Source organism: Equus asinus, chromosome 1, assembly GCF_041296235.1.
Source record: "Equus asinus isolate D_3611 breed Donkey chromosome 1, EquAss-T2T_v2, whole genome shotgun sequence".
Taxonomy (NCBI): domain Eukaryota; kingdom Metazoa; phylum Chordata; class Mammalia; order Perissodactyla; family Equidae; genus Equus; species Equus asinus.
In genome coordinates this window covers 144,580,436-144,598,260 of record NC_091790.1, presented here as the reverse complement: position 1 = coordinate 144,598,260, position 17,825 = coordinate 144,580,436, and the positions used below count along the sequence as shown (strand labels likewise).

At 32.6% G+C, this 17,825-nt stretch overlaps 1 protein-coding gene across 1 annotated transcript in view; it reads left to right on the top strand.

Moving 5' to 3' along the window:
- Positions 1 to 17,825, top strand: part of THSD7A (thrombospondin type 1 domain containing 7A) — a 661,869-nt gene that overhangs the window by 204,300 nt on the left and 439,744 nt on the right. The window lies entirely within an intron of this gene.

The following is a 17,825-nucleotide window of genomic DNA, read 5'->3' as shown; positions in this document are numbered from 1 at the left end:
TCTGATGTAATATTTTCATTGATACTGTCATCTCAGTCCATGCTATTTGTGAAGGCTGGACTTCTTTCATCTATTTTAAATATTCTTGAAAAAAGTACAAAGTTGACGTAAATATCAAGAGTCTTGGGACTTTTACCCTTCTGTAAAGTTTTGTTTCCTCTTAGTATGATTTTTGTTAAAAATTAGAAAAATATATTTTGGCATTATGTATATTATTCTTTAATAGTAAATACCTTGGTCATGATATTAACTGTTTTTATAAAAGTTACTTAGCGCAAATATCATTTTATAAGACATTTTATTCTGGAATCCCTTCCAGGGCAAGGAGTAGAAATCCTAGTACACTTCAAACTTGGCAACGTCTTAGTAAATACGTTTTAGAGAAAAATCCCTTATTTGGCAGAATAGCTTGAAAATGCTGGCAGATATTTGTTCTTGCCTGTTCTCTGGGAATTCCCTACCATCCATTTGAACATCCATTATTACTGATAAATCTTAAATGCAAATTAATAAGATCTTACCTCAAAGACAGTTGGATTTCCTGCAACAGGGGCTACTAAGAAACGAAAGTTTAGTCACACTCCAATACCCATTAGCTATCTTCCACATTTCTCTTTTAATGGGACTCCAGCATCTATTCGCCAGTTGAATGAAACAATTTATAATTGAGCATTGATATAAAATTGATATAAAAGGGCAGAAGATGTGAATTTCATTTCTTTCCTTCCCCGACCCCCGAAACCTTTGGCTTTATATATTTATAGGGTTCTCACAATTTTACCTTTTAGTCTTCAGGACTAAGTAAGATCTTATTTGGGGCTAGGGATGCTTGGTAAATTACAACATTTTAGATTCTCTCTCTTAGTGGTCTGTGTCTTTAATTCAGTTAAGTGAGTAACACGTATGTGTTAGGAATGATATTCAAAGAAAGATTTGTCATAAAATATAATGCATAATTAATTACTCAACTATTGATAAGGCTCACATCCTAAGAAAAAAGTTAAAGTACTAAGATATATTTTATCTGATTTACTAATGCATATATTACTATCAATTTTATTAGGTACTATATTTTAAATGTTTTCTAGACCCAAATTTTGTTAAGGTACACACTATGCAGGTAAAATGCAAAGCACTTTTTCGTTTGAGGTGTACAAACAACCTACATTTTTAAGTGGAATATGAAACAACAAAAGAGTGAAATTTTGTCATTTCAATTAGTGTTTCCCTCTGTAGCAGCCATCTCATACCTGATTTTGTACCATCTGTTTGGTGGATTAATACTCCCTACTGGCTTGTAAATTCTAATTTGAAAAATAAGTACTAGTAGATAATTTTCTCTAGATTCCTCATCTCTTTTCTTGTAAATAAATGTGAATGAATCAGAAAATTATGATTTATCACACATCCTGCACCTTTTGTGTCAAAGGTGCCAGTTTCTGATGGCCCAGATCGTGTAGGATTCTTAATCCTCCAGTAGATTGCTTCTTGGATTCTGTCCCTGGGCTAGCTTCCTTACTTGCTGAAGCATGTCTCCTTGCCTGGGAGCTCAGCTCCATTCTCAGCTTGGAAGGATACAATTGCTGCAAATGCCCCTGCTGCTACTGTTTTGGCACTCATGGGCTCCTGCTGTTTTGGCATAAATGTTGCATTTACACACTGAGAATGGTTTTCTTAGAATTAGGGAGAACTGTTACCATGAACATGATGAATTCATGAACCAGAGTGTGTTTTTTGCACTCTGTATTCTATTTTTCATTCATTTAGTGTCTATTGTTATGCTGCCTCAAATAAGCATGATTTATTTTCAGTTTTATTTATAGAGCACTATGTACTTTCAGGTGTGTATCCCAGCAGATTTTGTTTTCCTATGTGGTTGTTATTATACAATTTATATTTGTCACTTTTTTACTATTTTTGTTCATGTTAAGATTTCTTCTTTAGAGGACATATATGCAGTTCAAAAGCTCAGGCTTTGGGAAAAGACATACCTGGCTTTTAAAGTGAGCTCCATTCCTTACTCTCTGACATTGGAAAAGTTATTCCATACCTAAAGTCTTACTTTCACCTTATATAAATGAGAATAATAGTGCCTTCTTTATAAAATTATTTTGATGATTAAATTGAATAATGCATCTAATATATGCAGCACAGGGAAGATGTTGAACAAATCTTAGCATCTCTTCTATGCAAAATCTCACTAAATTTTCCAAATTTATTAGTGACTAAGTTGGTCCCTGGTAATTTTAGTAAATAAATTCTGTGGAAGCCTGTCATTCTAAACTGACTTTCCTAAGTTTTACAGCAAAAACTAAGTACCCAGTCTTCTGCTAAAGATCATTTGAGGTTATAAAACTCTGGCATTTGCCTGAAGTAGGGTTGAATTTGATGAAGACAATGCTGGTATTAAATAATCTCGCAGTGAGCAGTTTCCTTCACAGTATATTTTAAAAGGGACCAAGAAATCTCTCCTGCTTGCAAAGATAGTCTTTCCAATAAATATGACTCATTCTCACCTATTTTCCTAAAATTTGATAAATGTGACCCTGCTTTTCATGGAGTAAACATTGCCTGAAGGGATGATGTTAGGATGTTATTAATAATTCATAGAACAATATGAATTATTTTATTAGAATTTTCTTCTGTAACAGGGGATTTGAGTAATAGCAGCTTTGACTGAAGATTGGGGCACAGATGAGACATAATAAATTTTGTTGATTTTACAAATTTGCCTGGTCTAAGAACCAAATAAATAGGACCCAAGTTTATGATTTTCTCTAACTAACAAGAGACACCAATATATATATGTTATATTTCTCTGGAAAACCCTTATACACTTTTCCTCAATGTCTTACCTCTTTCTGATTATTCCACCCATATAAACATTAGGGGTGCATTTTCAGTCCAAATCCTAGTCACAAGATACAACCTGAAACCTGCTCTTCCAGCCAAGCAGTCTCTCTCTATAGAGAGACACGGAGGTCCTTGTGAATAATGCTACTCAAATATTCCTCTGCAAACTTCAGGAGTCCAGTGTACACTCATAATACCTGTGTGAAGCAAAGCCTTTTCTAGGAAATATCAGATGAGCAGATTAGGAAAACAGTGAAAAAAGGAACTAAACATTTATTGGGACTTGATTAATGAAAACTGAATTTATTAATCGCAATCAATATGTTCTTAATTCAAAATCTTCCTGAAGATTCTTTTATTTTTCTACATATTTTTTGTTGCTTTGTGGCATATATGGAATAACTAGTTCTTTTCAATCGATTTAAATAGGGCTTCCAGGTTTTCTGTTTAATCTTCACTGACTGCTTCAGTCTAAAGTTGATCTTTATATTTCCATAATCACATTTCTATGTTATCGCAATATCCTGGAATATGACTGATTTGGCTTGGAGCTATGTGCTCAATCATATTAGCTTGACTATTCCATTACACCTTTTCACTTAAGCAAGTTTCTTATATGCTGTTATGTTCATATGTTTAATTGTAAAGACAGAAACAAAGTAGGGTTCGAATAGGTCTTGTTATAGTTTTTATTCTTGTCATAATTTTTCATTTCTCTCCACGGCACTTGTCTCCTGTCAACACTGATCAATTAGAGCTGGCTGTCTGGAGTGCTGTATGGGAAAAGACTGAGAAGCCACATCTCTTCTTAGTGGTTTAAAAGGGACATAATCAATAGCAGTGTCTACCAGAGGCTTGGGTGGGAGCTGTCAATTATCAAACCTGCATTATAGTATTTGCCCACCCAAAATGTGGGCCTCTTTCTTTGTTAGTCTTCTCATTGTAAAAATAGTTCAAAAAGTAATTGTAATGTAATTGCCTCCCTTCAGGTTTAGCACTTCTAATATTCTTATAGTATATAACAATGTTATAGTCATTAATTTTCATTAATGAGCGTATTTTTAATCATTGCCATTTGTATTTCCATTTAAAACCAAGATGATACAATTTATATGTGTATTTGTCTATAATGGATAGAAAAAAAAAGATTGGTCTTTCATCACAGATATTTGTAAAGCCCTGGGCCCAAGAGCTTTGATTAACTTAAATGGCAACGCACATTTGGGAAAGGACTGTAATCTAAATATGAAATCCTTGAAACATGATTCTTAGCCCCAATTATTTTACGTTATTTTGATGTCATATGGACATCATTTTTAGGGACTTGTTTTCCCCTTACCTTCTTGATGCCCACATCGTTTCAGGTCTGTTGCCTGGTTTGGCTTTGCTCTGCTGTTCCCGTGCTTGGATACCTCAGTTAGTTTAAGACTTGACTACAGATTTTAAATGCATTGTTCAAAGAAAATAGTCTGACCTAGAGCAAAGGTTTTCACACAAAATTTCCATTGTATTACTGGATTCTAGGTGTAAAGTCATTGTTACGTTATTTAAAAACTAAAAATAATACTATGAGATAGCTCTGTAATGGTCTAGTTAATACCTGCCTACTTAAAAAACATTTTACCTATCTGAATAATTTTCTGACAAGTGAATTATGTGATAAGGAGGTCTACGGACAACTATTAATTACGTTGGCATATCTCATAATTAGTGATTACCAGTTTGAAATCTTACACATTATTTTATTTCTATGTTGTTGATAAGACTTAAAAATTAAATGTTTTTAAACAGTTCTAAGGAAATACGTAACTTCATTTTATTATTTTCCAAGGCAGCTTTGATTAAACATTTGATGATTTTCTCACTCTAAGTAAAACATGGGTAGTTTGCTATTCAAGTAAATAAGGACAAATGGTATACTGTATTATGCCTTTCTTACTATCACTTCCGTATAAAATTTAGCAAACCGCTATAAAAAAACAACCTTTTATTTGTGAACCAATTTTATTAGGGGCAATGTACTTTTCAATCACAAAGTGCTTTTAGATGATAGCTTCATTAAATTTTTAATTTTCTAAATTTTTCACCAAAATAGTAAAAAAAAATCTGTCAAATATTTTGATTTATATAAAATCTCAGCTGAAAGAAATCTGGACAAGCTGGCCTGTTTAATATTTGGTGTGATTTAGCTCATTATAGTATGATTTATGTTTCTCTTAAGTAAAATGTGATCTTTCAGTCACATTTTCTCATTTAGTTTACTGAACTAACATATATTTATTAGTCTCTTTTTAGGTCTTCTATTGTCTTACTTTTATTGAATTATTAGCTAATGGATTCCATTAATTACTTGATTATTAAGATATTAGTCTACTTTTAAAACTCCATACCTTTTGCTTTAATACTTTTAATGCCATGAATGCTTTCAACTTTCTAAATCTTATCAAGATTTACTCTATATTATGAAGTTTAATTTCTTTCTAGAATTGCTGCAATTCTTTATAAAATTGAACATCAATTCTGCAATATTCTTAGGAATGTTTACGATAACCTATCCCCAAATGTGTTCTCCTTTTTTTAATGTATATGTTTAACCAGCTTTTTCTGAATATCTTTTCTAGTCCAGTCACTGTTGTGCTCTGGGGGTATAAAGGTGCACATGGCTGGTCTCTGTCTCCTCTCTCGATAAACCTTGTTGTCTAGATGAGAAACAAGAACTTGGTAATATTTCTGCAATGTAGGACAAGCATTGAAGCAAGGGGAGGGCTACGGCTACTTTATTTTGTGATCCACCTTCCAAAAGCCAATAGTGGTCAATGTGGTTTGATAAATATTGGCAGAAGGAGTGAATTTCCTTGTTTGTTCTTTAGATGACTATGGCACACCCATACTTGGTAATGGTATTTCTTTAAATTTCAGACTGTGAAATTGAGGTAGAAAATTAAAATAGAAAAAGAGAGAACTTGAAAAAATGCCTAGTCTTGCTTAGGATAGAGAAAATTTTTACTTTCTTTGGAAAAGAGTAAATGAATGATGGCACACTTGCTCTTCATGTGAGCTGGTAAAGTAGGAGACATTTTTGGAAGTCTAAACCACTTAGAATGGGTATGCTCTCTTCGACAGAAGACCATTGCTGGGGAAAGATTCAGCTCTGAGACATCAGCAGGCAACACTCGCAGGTGGATGAATGAGTTCCTAGATCCAAAAGGGAGTTATGGACAGTATACCACAATATTCAACACACATATCTTCTTTGTTTAAGGCTGTTTCCAATATTTAGAGCTATGATGGAGGACTTAGAGATATACTTCAGTATTATTTTTCCTTCTTCTACTAAGAAAAATGCTGAAATATGTCTGTGAGTGAGACTTGTTGTTTGCTACTCCAGCTGCTCCCACCTCTTTGATCGTTCTTTCTATCCTATTTGCTTTTCTCTTTGTTAACCTCAAAAGTAGAGGTATGAAGTAGGTCAGTGAAAGAAAAATGATACTCTGCTTCAGTAGTTGCTCCTTTAGTACAACTTATTTAAGCTAGTTCTATAGATTTGTCTAGTTATTAAATCAAGAGCCTGTGGCAAGCATTTATCACATCTTAAGTGGCAAACTTTAACTTGCTCTTAACTATATAGCAGTTGCTGGCATCTTGTAGAAAAACTAATTAGAAATAATGTGGCCTGAATCATCCATATTAAAGCAGCATCTGACCAGCCAACCTAGCAGAGTTTTGCTTCTCTTCTCACTGAAATACTCCTGAAGAACAAGAGAATTGATAACTCTGATAGCAAAGATTTAACGGAAAACCTAACGTCGGATTCTGGTAAAAGTTGACTATTATGAGCAGATGGAAGTGGATTAAATGAAATCTACCCAGACTTGGAACAAGATTTCTTTTCTCTTGCTTTCTTTTATCTGAAATGGAACACCTGAAGAAAAGCAAGAATATGCTTTGTCATTACTTCCTCCCAAAATCTGTACCTTGTTTCAGAAACTTAGAGCAAAAATAAAACAAAGAACTTGTCACTTATTCCTCTGTAACTCTTGAAACTACTTCATGAGACAAACAGAATCCTTGATATTTTCCTTCCAATTTCCCCAACTGTCATCTTTCTGTATCTGGGCAGACTCTCACTCAGAAAATAACTTAAAGAGAAATAGAAGGCTTGCAGATAAGGCTTGAGAAGATAGCAGGCCCACCAATGGTATCAATATATTCCAAGATACACTATGTTATCAAGAAGTAAGGTTATTAGATCTTAGATAACAGGAAAGTGTATGCCTCAGGACAATAGAGGTACCTAGGTGAAAATCTAGTAGGAAACAAGAAGCATTGTGCAAATTTTGAGCCATAGATTTTGACAGGGATCACAACACAAAGGATAGAAATAGATCAAGGACCAACCACTCACTCTACTACTGGTATTGACAAATAATAAGAGTGGGCCAACATCATTTCTGGGGAATGACTAAGGAGAGGAAAAGAACGTAGCATCCTTGTAAATTATTGCTGAACAAAGAAAAGAGAATGATGTTTGAAAAGCTCAAAAGAAACGTATACTTTTATTATGAATGCTTGAATAAGAAAAAAATAAGTAATTCTCAAGAGAGTACAATCCAACTTGTCTTCTTGAAATGGAGATAATAGTGCATAAAGAATGGATAGAATGACAAAAATGAGAATAAGAAAAGGACACAGTCAAGAGAAAAGAAACAGAAAACCCAATACCAGAAGTAAAATCCACACTGGAAAAAGTTAAAGGTAGAATCGATGCCATAGAAATCAATTTGTAAAATGAAAAGAAAAAAAAAAGCAAGCAAGTAAGAGAAGCTATCCTAATCTGCAAAGGAATAAAACAGAAGAGGAAAAATGATTTACATGGACGACAAAGAAAGACATAATATGGTTATACAGCATAACTGAAGAGGGACTTAGTAAAAATGGACAAAAACCAAAGAATAAACCTGTACTGACATGAAGAAATGCTCTTACATGCAGAATAAAAGGAACTTCTTAGATAATAAATAAAAAAATGCTCCAAATTGAAATGTTATGGCCACATATCTTGGCTAAAATGATCAAGAAAACTCCTACGTGATTCAAAGGAGTAAAAATGGTTACCTACAAACAAACAAAACCAGGCTGGGATCTGACTTCTCTCATTCAATATTAAATGCCAGGAAATGATAGAGAAATGTAGTTTTCATTAGAAAGGCTTGAAAAGGGTAGAGAAAGCAACAAAGACATTTTCAGATATGCAAGCCCTGCTTTAAAAACTGAGGTGCTATAAGATAAAAATTCTATTAAAAATGGGGAAACAGTAGATGTAAGAGCTGTCAATAAATCCTAAAAATTTATAGTTGTCAAAATCTATTTTTGTGAAAAAGATAGGATGTGTAAATCATTGTATAATAACAATAATTTGGCCTCAGAATCCCAGAATATCCCTGGAAAGAATAAAATTTTGCCCAATTTTCTTTCTTAATATGGAAAAACAAAAGATACCATTTAATCTTTGACTCTGACACTAAGGTAAATATTTTAAGGAATGAATCATTTTGAGAAACTTAAAAAATTATCAATAATATAATTTAAAAGAGAATATACCTTCTACAACAGTGGACAAAAAAATTAAAAATTCATATATATAGGAGAAATAAAACAATAGAAACACAAAATTAATGGATACATATAATAAAAATATGTTTAACAAATAGACATCAATGGCTTAGGTTCCCATGTAAAAATATTTCTGACTTAATAATAATAATCTCTAAGTCTATTTAACTCGCAAGTTGCATACTAAGACAAAATAGCAGAATGTGGTAAACATTCAAGAAAGAAAGAATTTATATAATGAATGAAAACAAATATTCAATGAGGATGTGCTTACAGGAAGGAGGGGCCCTGGTAAAGCTGAGTTTGGAGCAGGGAACCTAAAGAAATAAGACCATCGATCACTAAGACTGAAGCTCAACTTCAGTCTTCTTGATTCCTGACTGAATTAAGATCATTTGCAATGTCCGGTCCCCTAGATGCCTGGCAGAAAACCAAATTTAACCTCTAAAGGGAAACATAGTATCATCCAGGCCTCAAATATTTTTATTCTTTATTTTTGGCTAATTTTTAAGATTTTATGTTAACATTTGTAGTGAGAAAATTCTTATATTTACTAGTGTGTATTCTCCCCTTATATTCTGTTATATATTTGTCAAATTGTTAGTAGGAGATGATGGTAAGAGTAATTGTTAACAGCTAGAATTTATTATTTTTGTTATATTTATTAAATAATTCAATCAAAACCAATCATTAATTTTATTCACCATCGTTGCCCGTGGGATGAGCTCTGGAGAGACAGGCGGAGGAAATGTAGAACTGGGTGTTGTCAGCATACAGGTGGTAATAGAAAGCTTAAAAAGGAGCATGTTCTTCTACAGACAAAATGCAGAATGAAGAAAGGACTGAGACAGTCCTTCTCCCAATCAAAGAGTGTATTCCTTCTTGAGTAGCAAATCTCATTTCTAGATTGTAGGGTAAATCTAAATAGTCTTTTTCAGACTAACCATCAAAGGAAGTTTGCTAGTTTAATTTATTATCTGTGTTGAACAATCCACCCCAATTTTTGTCTGACATCAAGGGGCCAGAAAGTAAGATTTCCTAATGAAAAGATTTTAATTTTCAGGATAGTTCCCTGTTAGTTCCTGCTGAGAAGCATATCTCTTCTTTTGAACTTGCGTGTTGCTTGACTGAATATGAATGTTTTCTGATATTTCTGAATATGCTGTTTTCTGATTCTCCAGATTTCAAATAGCTTATTGTGAAACCATAATAAACTTGCAATATCGGCACTACCTCTTTCATTACTTGTCTTTTATGTCTGTAAACTGAAAATCTGTTAATTTCATCATTCCAACTCACTTCTATTAGACCTTCCTCCCATAATATGCCCCATATATTCAAAAGTCAGTGATGCCAAAGCAGTTAAGTCAAAGAAATGAAAGAAAAGCGCAAAATATAATTCAAAATACTTATTCTGTACACACTAGCAGTTTACTTCTAAAGGTACATTACTCACTAGGGCCCGCTTGTTGAAGCAATTGTGTACTTTATGTGTGCTATTTGGTCATTACAACTTCTGTCTAAGTACCTGGTGATCTGTTGGGAACTGTGTTTGTCACTCTGGTTCCCTTTAACTCTTTTCATTGTCTGTGAGAAAATATTGTAAAACGGAAACAGCTGTCCAAATTGCCATTGGGGACCCATTCCCAAAGATTTCTTCCTTGAGCAAAGGAAGCTATTGAAGTGACATTTGCTCCAGGGATTTGTGCCCTGAAGACCAAAATGTCAAAAGTGAAATTAAGTGACAGGATAAAGTGTGGTGAACTCCAGTAGTACCAGATCAATAGAAATCACAGCATGCTTTTAGGTAAATTTTTCTTTTTTCGTTTGTTCAAAATGGAGAAGTCCAAAATTAGTTTCAGAAACCCTGAATTTAAAACTGAATGATTTTTTTGTGGATATTATTATATTTTTTCACCTGCATTCCACTTATTTCAAAACATTGAAGTCCATAAATCTCTTATAATACTAATTGCTTGCTCATTAGGTACTCATAATCATGAATACGATTTCATGGGAGAGATTTTAGTAAAAAAATAATTTTTTTACATTGATTTAACTCAAGCTGTATCAATTTGTTTAAAATAATTTGTTAATAGCCAAATTTATTATATAAATCTAAAAACATTTTCAATGCTGCCAACATCCAGTTTCTTTTTACCACATTCACTAATTTTATAGTATTTTTCTGTTTTCTTCTGTAGATCTCTTTATCACACCTTTTTAAACACTAAATTTATATAAAAATTTTATAAAATATTAAAGCTGGGTTCCACAAGGTCAACGTGACTAATGTGATAGTTGATTCATTAAAAGGAAAAGCTATAACAATGGCAGACTGGTGGTTGGAGCAGTGAATTACTGAGAACTGCTAATGTTTTGGGATTTCGCAACGTTTGCAAGCTTTCTAGGCCAGATGCTACAACAAAGAATTTTAGAAAACAAAAAACAGCAAATATACAAGCTTTTTATTTTATTCTTATTTATTAATTAGAGGAATACATATTCTAAACTATTAAGTACTGACTAAATTTACCTGATCTTCACGGATTGCTAATTTTTTTATCGCAATATAGTGGTTAGGTTAGGTTGAAAGATGCAGGAAAAATGAAAGTATTCATGATTATCTGTTTTTTTAAATTAAATATTTATTTAAAGGCATATGAATTGAGATAATATTTAAATGATTGTTAGCATTTTCATCTCAACACTTTACATAGTGTTTTTAACCTAATGAAATTTAGATATAGATGGTAACTAAGTAAATTGCATCTAGCTCTTTTAGATTTCACCTGCCTCCTAGTCTGGAAAAAGAGTGCTGAACTGAGATTCAGATGGCCAATCTTTTGCTCCCAACTCTGCTTCTGGATCATTCACTCCTTTGTCAAGTATATGATCAAATTATTCAACACACAGATGTTAAATACCCCTAAAATTTTACAAAGGTGGTATACTATGTTGCAAAGAATAGAAAGTCAAGGCTTTATTTAACATCTTAATTTTGAATACTTATTATTAGAGTGTACTACAGCTGCCTTGTTTAAATAAAACCAGTGTGGCCTAACTATGAAATTACTTTCAATAGTCAATAATATTTAAAACATATTAATAGTAATGGGATTTTTGGAAGACAGGATTTAAAAATTTTTCTTTGTTATAGTGAGCTTCTATCTTAAATTTCTTTGATACATTTAATTATGGTTTCATCTAACATTTACATTTAACAATGATAAATACAAAGGCAAATGGTAAATTTTATTAAAACTTTGAGGTTCTGAAGACAGAGTAACATAAAGATAGAAGCTGATATTGCTGGCATAAATTTTCAGTGCAAATTAGGTTGTGGTCTACTGGTTCCCATATGGTTTGCTTGGCTGCCATGTTCTCTGCTGTGTTATCTCTAGGGTTTAAAGGAAGCATGAAAATAAGTGGAGGCCCATGTGCCTGTGGCCTAATTAGAATTGGGCAGTTAGCCTAAGCAAAAATTAAGTACTTTACTTCTCCTTTCTATTTCCCTTATGTCAAATTTTTTTTTTATCTTTGTTTTGGATGAAACATCAAGTGTTGCTTATTCTGGCAAATATCTTTGCCTATTGGTAAAAATAATTTAACTCAAGAAATATTGATAAGGTTCTATTATGTGTAATGAACTGTGCAAGATAATGGGCAAACAAGTCATATGGTCTCTGCTCTCAAGGAGGTTCTGATAATGGAGGAAGTATAGGTTTGATAACAAATAATTATTATAAATATATGCTAGATCATAGTTGTTTTCAAAGTGGGTATAATCCTGTTTGCCTAGGCCAGTCAAGTAGTAAATGGAATGATTTCAGTAAATATTTAATTCCACGTCCATTCATTGTCTCTTGGGTGATAGGTAAATTGTTAGTCATCGGTAATACATTGTCAATATTTTGCAGAAGTGAAAGTGCCTCAGAAAATGATTGGAAAACAAAAATGAGGATACTCCTAATTATTACTTGAGGGTCAAATAGAAGTGTTGTGTCATCCTGATTTTTTAATTCTATTGTCCTATACCCACTATATCAAAGATAACTGCTTTAGAAATGCAACATTATAAACAATATCACTTGAGACTCGGACAGAACTAACATTGGTAATCACTAACATGTAAATTACAAGACTTGAAACCTGTGATATATTTGCTTTAAATTGCTTATTCTTGAAAAGATACTACATTCCTATGGAATATATAGTCTTTCTTTGTTCTACAAATTATGCTAATCATTTTTGTGACTATTGCTTTGGCGCTATCAAAGAAGATGTTTTCTGTTTTCTTCATTGTTTTTTTAGGCGCTCTATATTCATAATCATTCGATTAATCTGAAAATGAATGAGAAGTGTAAATCAGTCTTATATTGCTAATTTGTCTCAATATAGTTTGTCTTGTGTCACATATAGTTTTTGCTTTATGAATGTTATGTATCTACAGATATTTATAATTGTTATAATATTTTAACCTAGGAAATCAAAACAATACATTTCTAAATTCTGTTTTATTTATAGTATGTTCTATTGTCTACTAAGACTACTGACAAAATAATCCTCTTCCTCTTCACCCCACTTCTTTGTATATGTCCACCTTTAGTCAATTATATTTTTTCTTAGAATTTACCTATATACAATTTAATAAGCTTGTGCTACTGTTTCTTGATTGGTAAGCTTTAAAACATGTATCTATTGATAATACTAAGTATAAAAGATTAATATATTTATGTTATCTCAGTCTTTTTACACTCTTTCCTTTTCAACTTTGTGTAGTGCTTTCTGTATCCTGTTTTCCTTCTCATTTTAATTACATATAGTTGCTTCAGGTGTGCTATGGGAGCATAATATTGTTAGATTTAATAATCACCAATTGTCTTATTGCTTTAGTTTTCTTAGTCATCTCTTTGAGTCTTAGTTGACTCAAATTGCTTATTCAGGAAAGGTTTATGGGAACATTATTCCCAAAGTTTTTACATAGTTAAAACTCTTGCATGTTGCCTGGGTGCAAATTCTTGGCTCATACTTGGTTTCACTTAAGAATTTGTGGAAATTGTTCCACTGTATGTAGATATTGAAGGTTGAGATGAAGATGTCTGAGACTATTCCAAAATTTTTCCCCTTATATGTTCTTTGATCATCTATCTGGCTTCATAAATGATGGTTTCTTTGATTCTAGTTACTGATAACTTTAGTAGGATATATTTGCATATTGCCCATTCTGGCCATTTTTTCCCCAGTATTAAATTTTTCTACTAATGCGTAGATTCAAATGTACTTGTATTTTAAGACTTATTTGTATATCTGTAAATATTAATTATGTTCCATTATTTATTTTCTTCCTTAGGAACTTCCTGTTTTCATGTTCTTTAATTTGTTTCTGTCAGGCTCATTCTAATTTGCCCTTAGTTTGTATGATGTTTTAATTTTAATGTCACATCTTCTCTGAGCTCATTTAGTTTGCATTTTCTCTCTGTTTTCTCACCATCTCTTCTCTAAATTTTTACACTTTTGCTTGGTACTCTTGATTCATGAAAGTAATATCTTTATTCAATTTTTTAAGTTTATAGAGAAGTTTTTGGACAGTTTTCATGTATTCCTTGGTATGCTGAGTTGAATAGTGTTCCCTCAAAATTCGTGTTCATCCAGAGCCTCAGAACGTGAGTTTGTTTGGAAATAGGGTCTTTGCATATGTAGCTAGTTAAGATGAGGTCATAAGGAATTAGGGGCCCTAAAACCAATGACTGATATCCTTATAAGAAGGCCATGTGAAGACACAGAGAAACACACTAGGAAAATCCATGTGACAAGAGAGGCAGAAGTCGGAGTGATGGAGCTGCAAGCCCAGGAATTCAAAAGGTTGCTGGCAAACGTCAGAAGTTAGAAGAGGCAAGGAAGGATTCTTCTCTAGAGCCTTTGGAGAGATCATGGCCCTGTCGACATCTTGATTTGGATTTCTAGCCTCTAGATTTGTGAGAGAATAAATTTCTGCTGTAATAGGCCAACCACTGTCTGATAATATGTTATGGCAGCCCAAGGAAGCTAGTGTACTTGAAATTCTTTTTATAGTGAATTTTCTTCATGTGCCACTTTTTTTTCTTTTCTTGCAGTATTTTTATATACTTGTTATGGGCTCTTTACTGGATCTATCCTTTAAAGAGGTGGCTTGTTTGTCTTTTTTTAATTATGGAGGACCAGGGGAATATTCCAGCCAAACAAATTTTTGCTAATGACCTAGGGTGTTATGTTTATATTTGTTTTTCTGTATCTTAAGCGAATGGAGATGTGCAACTGTAGTATTGCACACAATAAAAGATTTCCTTCTCCCCTGTAGGGAAATAGGGCCTGAGAAATGGTCTCAAATATGGTTTGCATATGTGTTCCCAACTTCAACTTGTGCATCCCATTTCTGCCATGGCAAACGTGAGATTTTAATTTTGCACCATAGTTTGGTTTGTGCCCTTTTATCTGTTCTGTGGTTTACATTTATCAAAGCTAATATTTACATTTCTATATGCTCTCCTTTCATTGTCTGTGAGGTGATTTTCCAAAAGATAAAGGGTGATGCTAATATTGTATCACCATTTTTACACAGGAACTTTTTTAGTTATATAAATGGCGATTCAATTTTGATGGTAGTCCAACTTGAATTTGGTTCAGATTATTCTAGTGGACAGTTTAGTATAGTGGATTGAGATAGAGGATCCAGAACCCAGCTGCCCAGATGTAAATCCCAGCTCTGCCTGTTTTTCTATCTTTGAGAAAGTTACTTAACTTTCCTCTGCCTCAGTTTGCTCATCTGTAAAATTGTAGCAGTAAATAGCTGTCTCTTAAGGTTGCTGTGAGCACAGAATGAGTTATCTCTGTAAAATACTCAAGATCAGAGCCTAGCATATGTAGGTGATATTCACCATTATTATCCTCTAGCACACATAAACTCTATATTGTAACATTTCTTAAAAAGGAAGTCATTCGGATGTATTGACTTGCACACGTACTTTTGAAATTTAATTTTTGTAGAAGATAAAAAAATTATATACTCTAGTTGACTTAAAGAGAAGTCAGCCTGTTCACTAAAGTAACTTTTGTTCATTTATCATCAATAATAATGGGCCTTAGTGTCAAAATTGGATCTGTTGTCAAAAATAAAAACTTAACATTTTGTCTATGAGATATGTTAATTTAAAACTGCTTTAGTTTCTCTCTTTCATACAACAAATGCCTTTCTAATTCACAAAGGTTTCTTCATTATAAAATGATTGTAGTGTTGGATTCGTATTCAAATGATGAGTTTTCCACTAAAATTGTAATCATCGGTATGTGAATATGTATATCATTTAGCTCTCCATCTGGCATAATTTTAATTCTTCACCAGATTTCATTTCTTTCAAGTTATTACAATATCACACCTTTAAAGTTTTTAGTACTTGTTAGCATAATTTCCTGTATATTTTGTTGTTATTTTCACAGATATGTTTGCTTAGAGTAGGCAAAGGAACTTATCTTTCTCTTGAAACCATCCAGATGTCTGCAAACAATTGTTACACTTTAATTTTGTCTCAGTCTTTCCTCAGTAAAGCATACCTGTTTTAATTCCATTAAGATTACTTGTATGTCAATCCTTTATTCATTCTTAATGTTCTTCTCTGAATCCCCAGAGTTATTTTAATCTCTCCATTAAAGAGATACTCTGAAATGGAAGTAAATGGAAAAATAAAATTTTGTAAGTCAAATAGTCCCAGTGTTTTGTAATTTCCTGGAGTACAGTAAAACATTCATGTAAAGGCTGAGATAGTAAATACTGAATCATCACTGTGCTTTCAGCGGAGAATATATTCCAGAGTGTTGAGTCAGGGAGCTGTTGTGTCTCATGAACCCAGGTATAGAAGTACGATGCTAGATTTCTTTGAGAATCAGAGTCATTCTCGCAATATATAACTAATTGAAAAAACCTTGGAAAAACATTTCCTATTTTGGAAACTTGCAGGAAGAATAGACCAGTGTAACTTGATTTCTTACTAAAACTGAAGGATGCTTTTATGTTTGGATACTTTACATGACGTTTTAAAAATCCAGTGTCCTTCTGGTGAAATTGCCGCATCTCATTGTCTGAGATCGTCTGTTCTGATTCTTTTGGCATTTTTTTTTTTAGCATAAAATTTTATCTTTTAAATCTCAAGTCTTCTTGGTACTAGATGGAATAAAACAACTACTAAATGTCTTTGAAGGAAAAGTAAACTGTTATGTTGAAATTGGAGTTTCCAAAATGAAAAAAGAATTAAGTAGTACTGGAAATTTTTATCTGTTAGCCTTTATGTCTGATTTCATAGTGAATGTGAAATCAGGTCAGGTCATCCTGTCAAAATCAGAATCCTAGAAACATGGACTCTTACAGACCAGGAACCTTTCTGCTTCTTGGACAGTCATTTTCCTTTCAGATAAATAAAGGGATAATATCAATCTTGACTCTTTTCACTTAATGCATGTACATTTGACTTGATGAAGACTAGTTTAATTTTGATGGATTTCAAACTATCGTAACATGATTGAAGAATGTGTGTGATAATGATTGAACAATCCTGTGCATATGATGCTAACGTTGTCAAACTGTGGGCACTCCAAAATTTTGGCTGACTTCTCGGAAATCAGTGTGATTTAGGGAGAAAATTATCTATTATATTGATTCTCTTCAACTTATATATGATTCCTAAGCCATGCATATTCATATTTAAATGGTTATACAGCAGTGAGATTTCTTTTCTGTTTAATTGATTAGATTCCACACATTTAGGAGAATGCCTGGGAACTTTGCATTTAATTGATAAGCGAATCTATTATTTTAAATGTTTCCTTGAAAAGTCATATTTGAAGATATCCAAAATGTGGGACTTTAAGTGAAAAGTTTGCATTATTATTTTCTGTTTCAAAAACGTTGGTATATTCTAAGTCATGGTAAAAAAGAAAATAGTGTATATAACATTTTTGTCTCTGCCTTAGCCACAAGAAAATCTGGAGGCAAATTCAGTATCTAGTTTTAACATTATCTTATATATCTTGTGGCCCTTTTACTCACTTAAACGGTCTATGATCTAATTTATCCAGATGTCAATTTATGTTGCATTGCTTTTGAGCTTCTACCTTCCTTAAATTATTCTTGAAAGTAGAATAAACATATATAAAAAATAAAAGATGCCCTTGATAACCGTATGTGTTTATAAAACATCCTGTTCAAATTTTCCTCTGAGTATTCTCAATACTTCCTACATATTTATCATTCTCAAACTTGTGAACTGTTTGTTTATACATGTTAATATAACTGATAACAAACCTTTTATATTGACATATTTAAATTG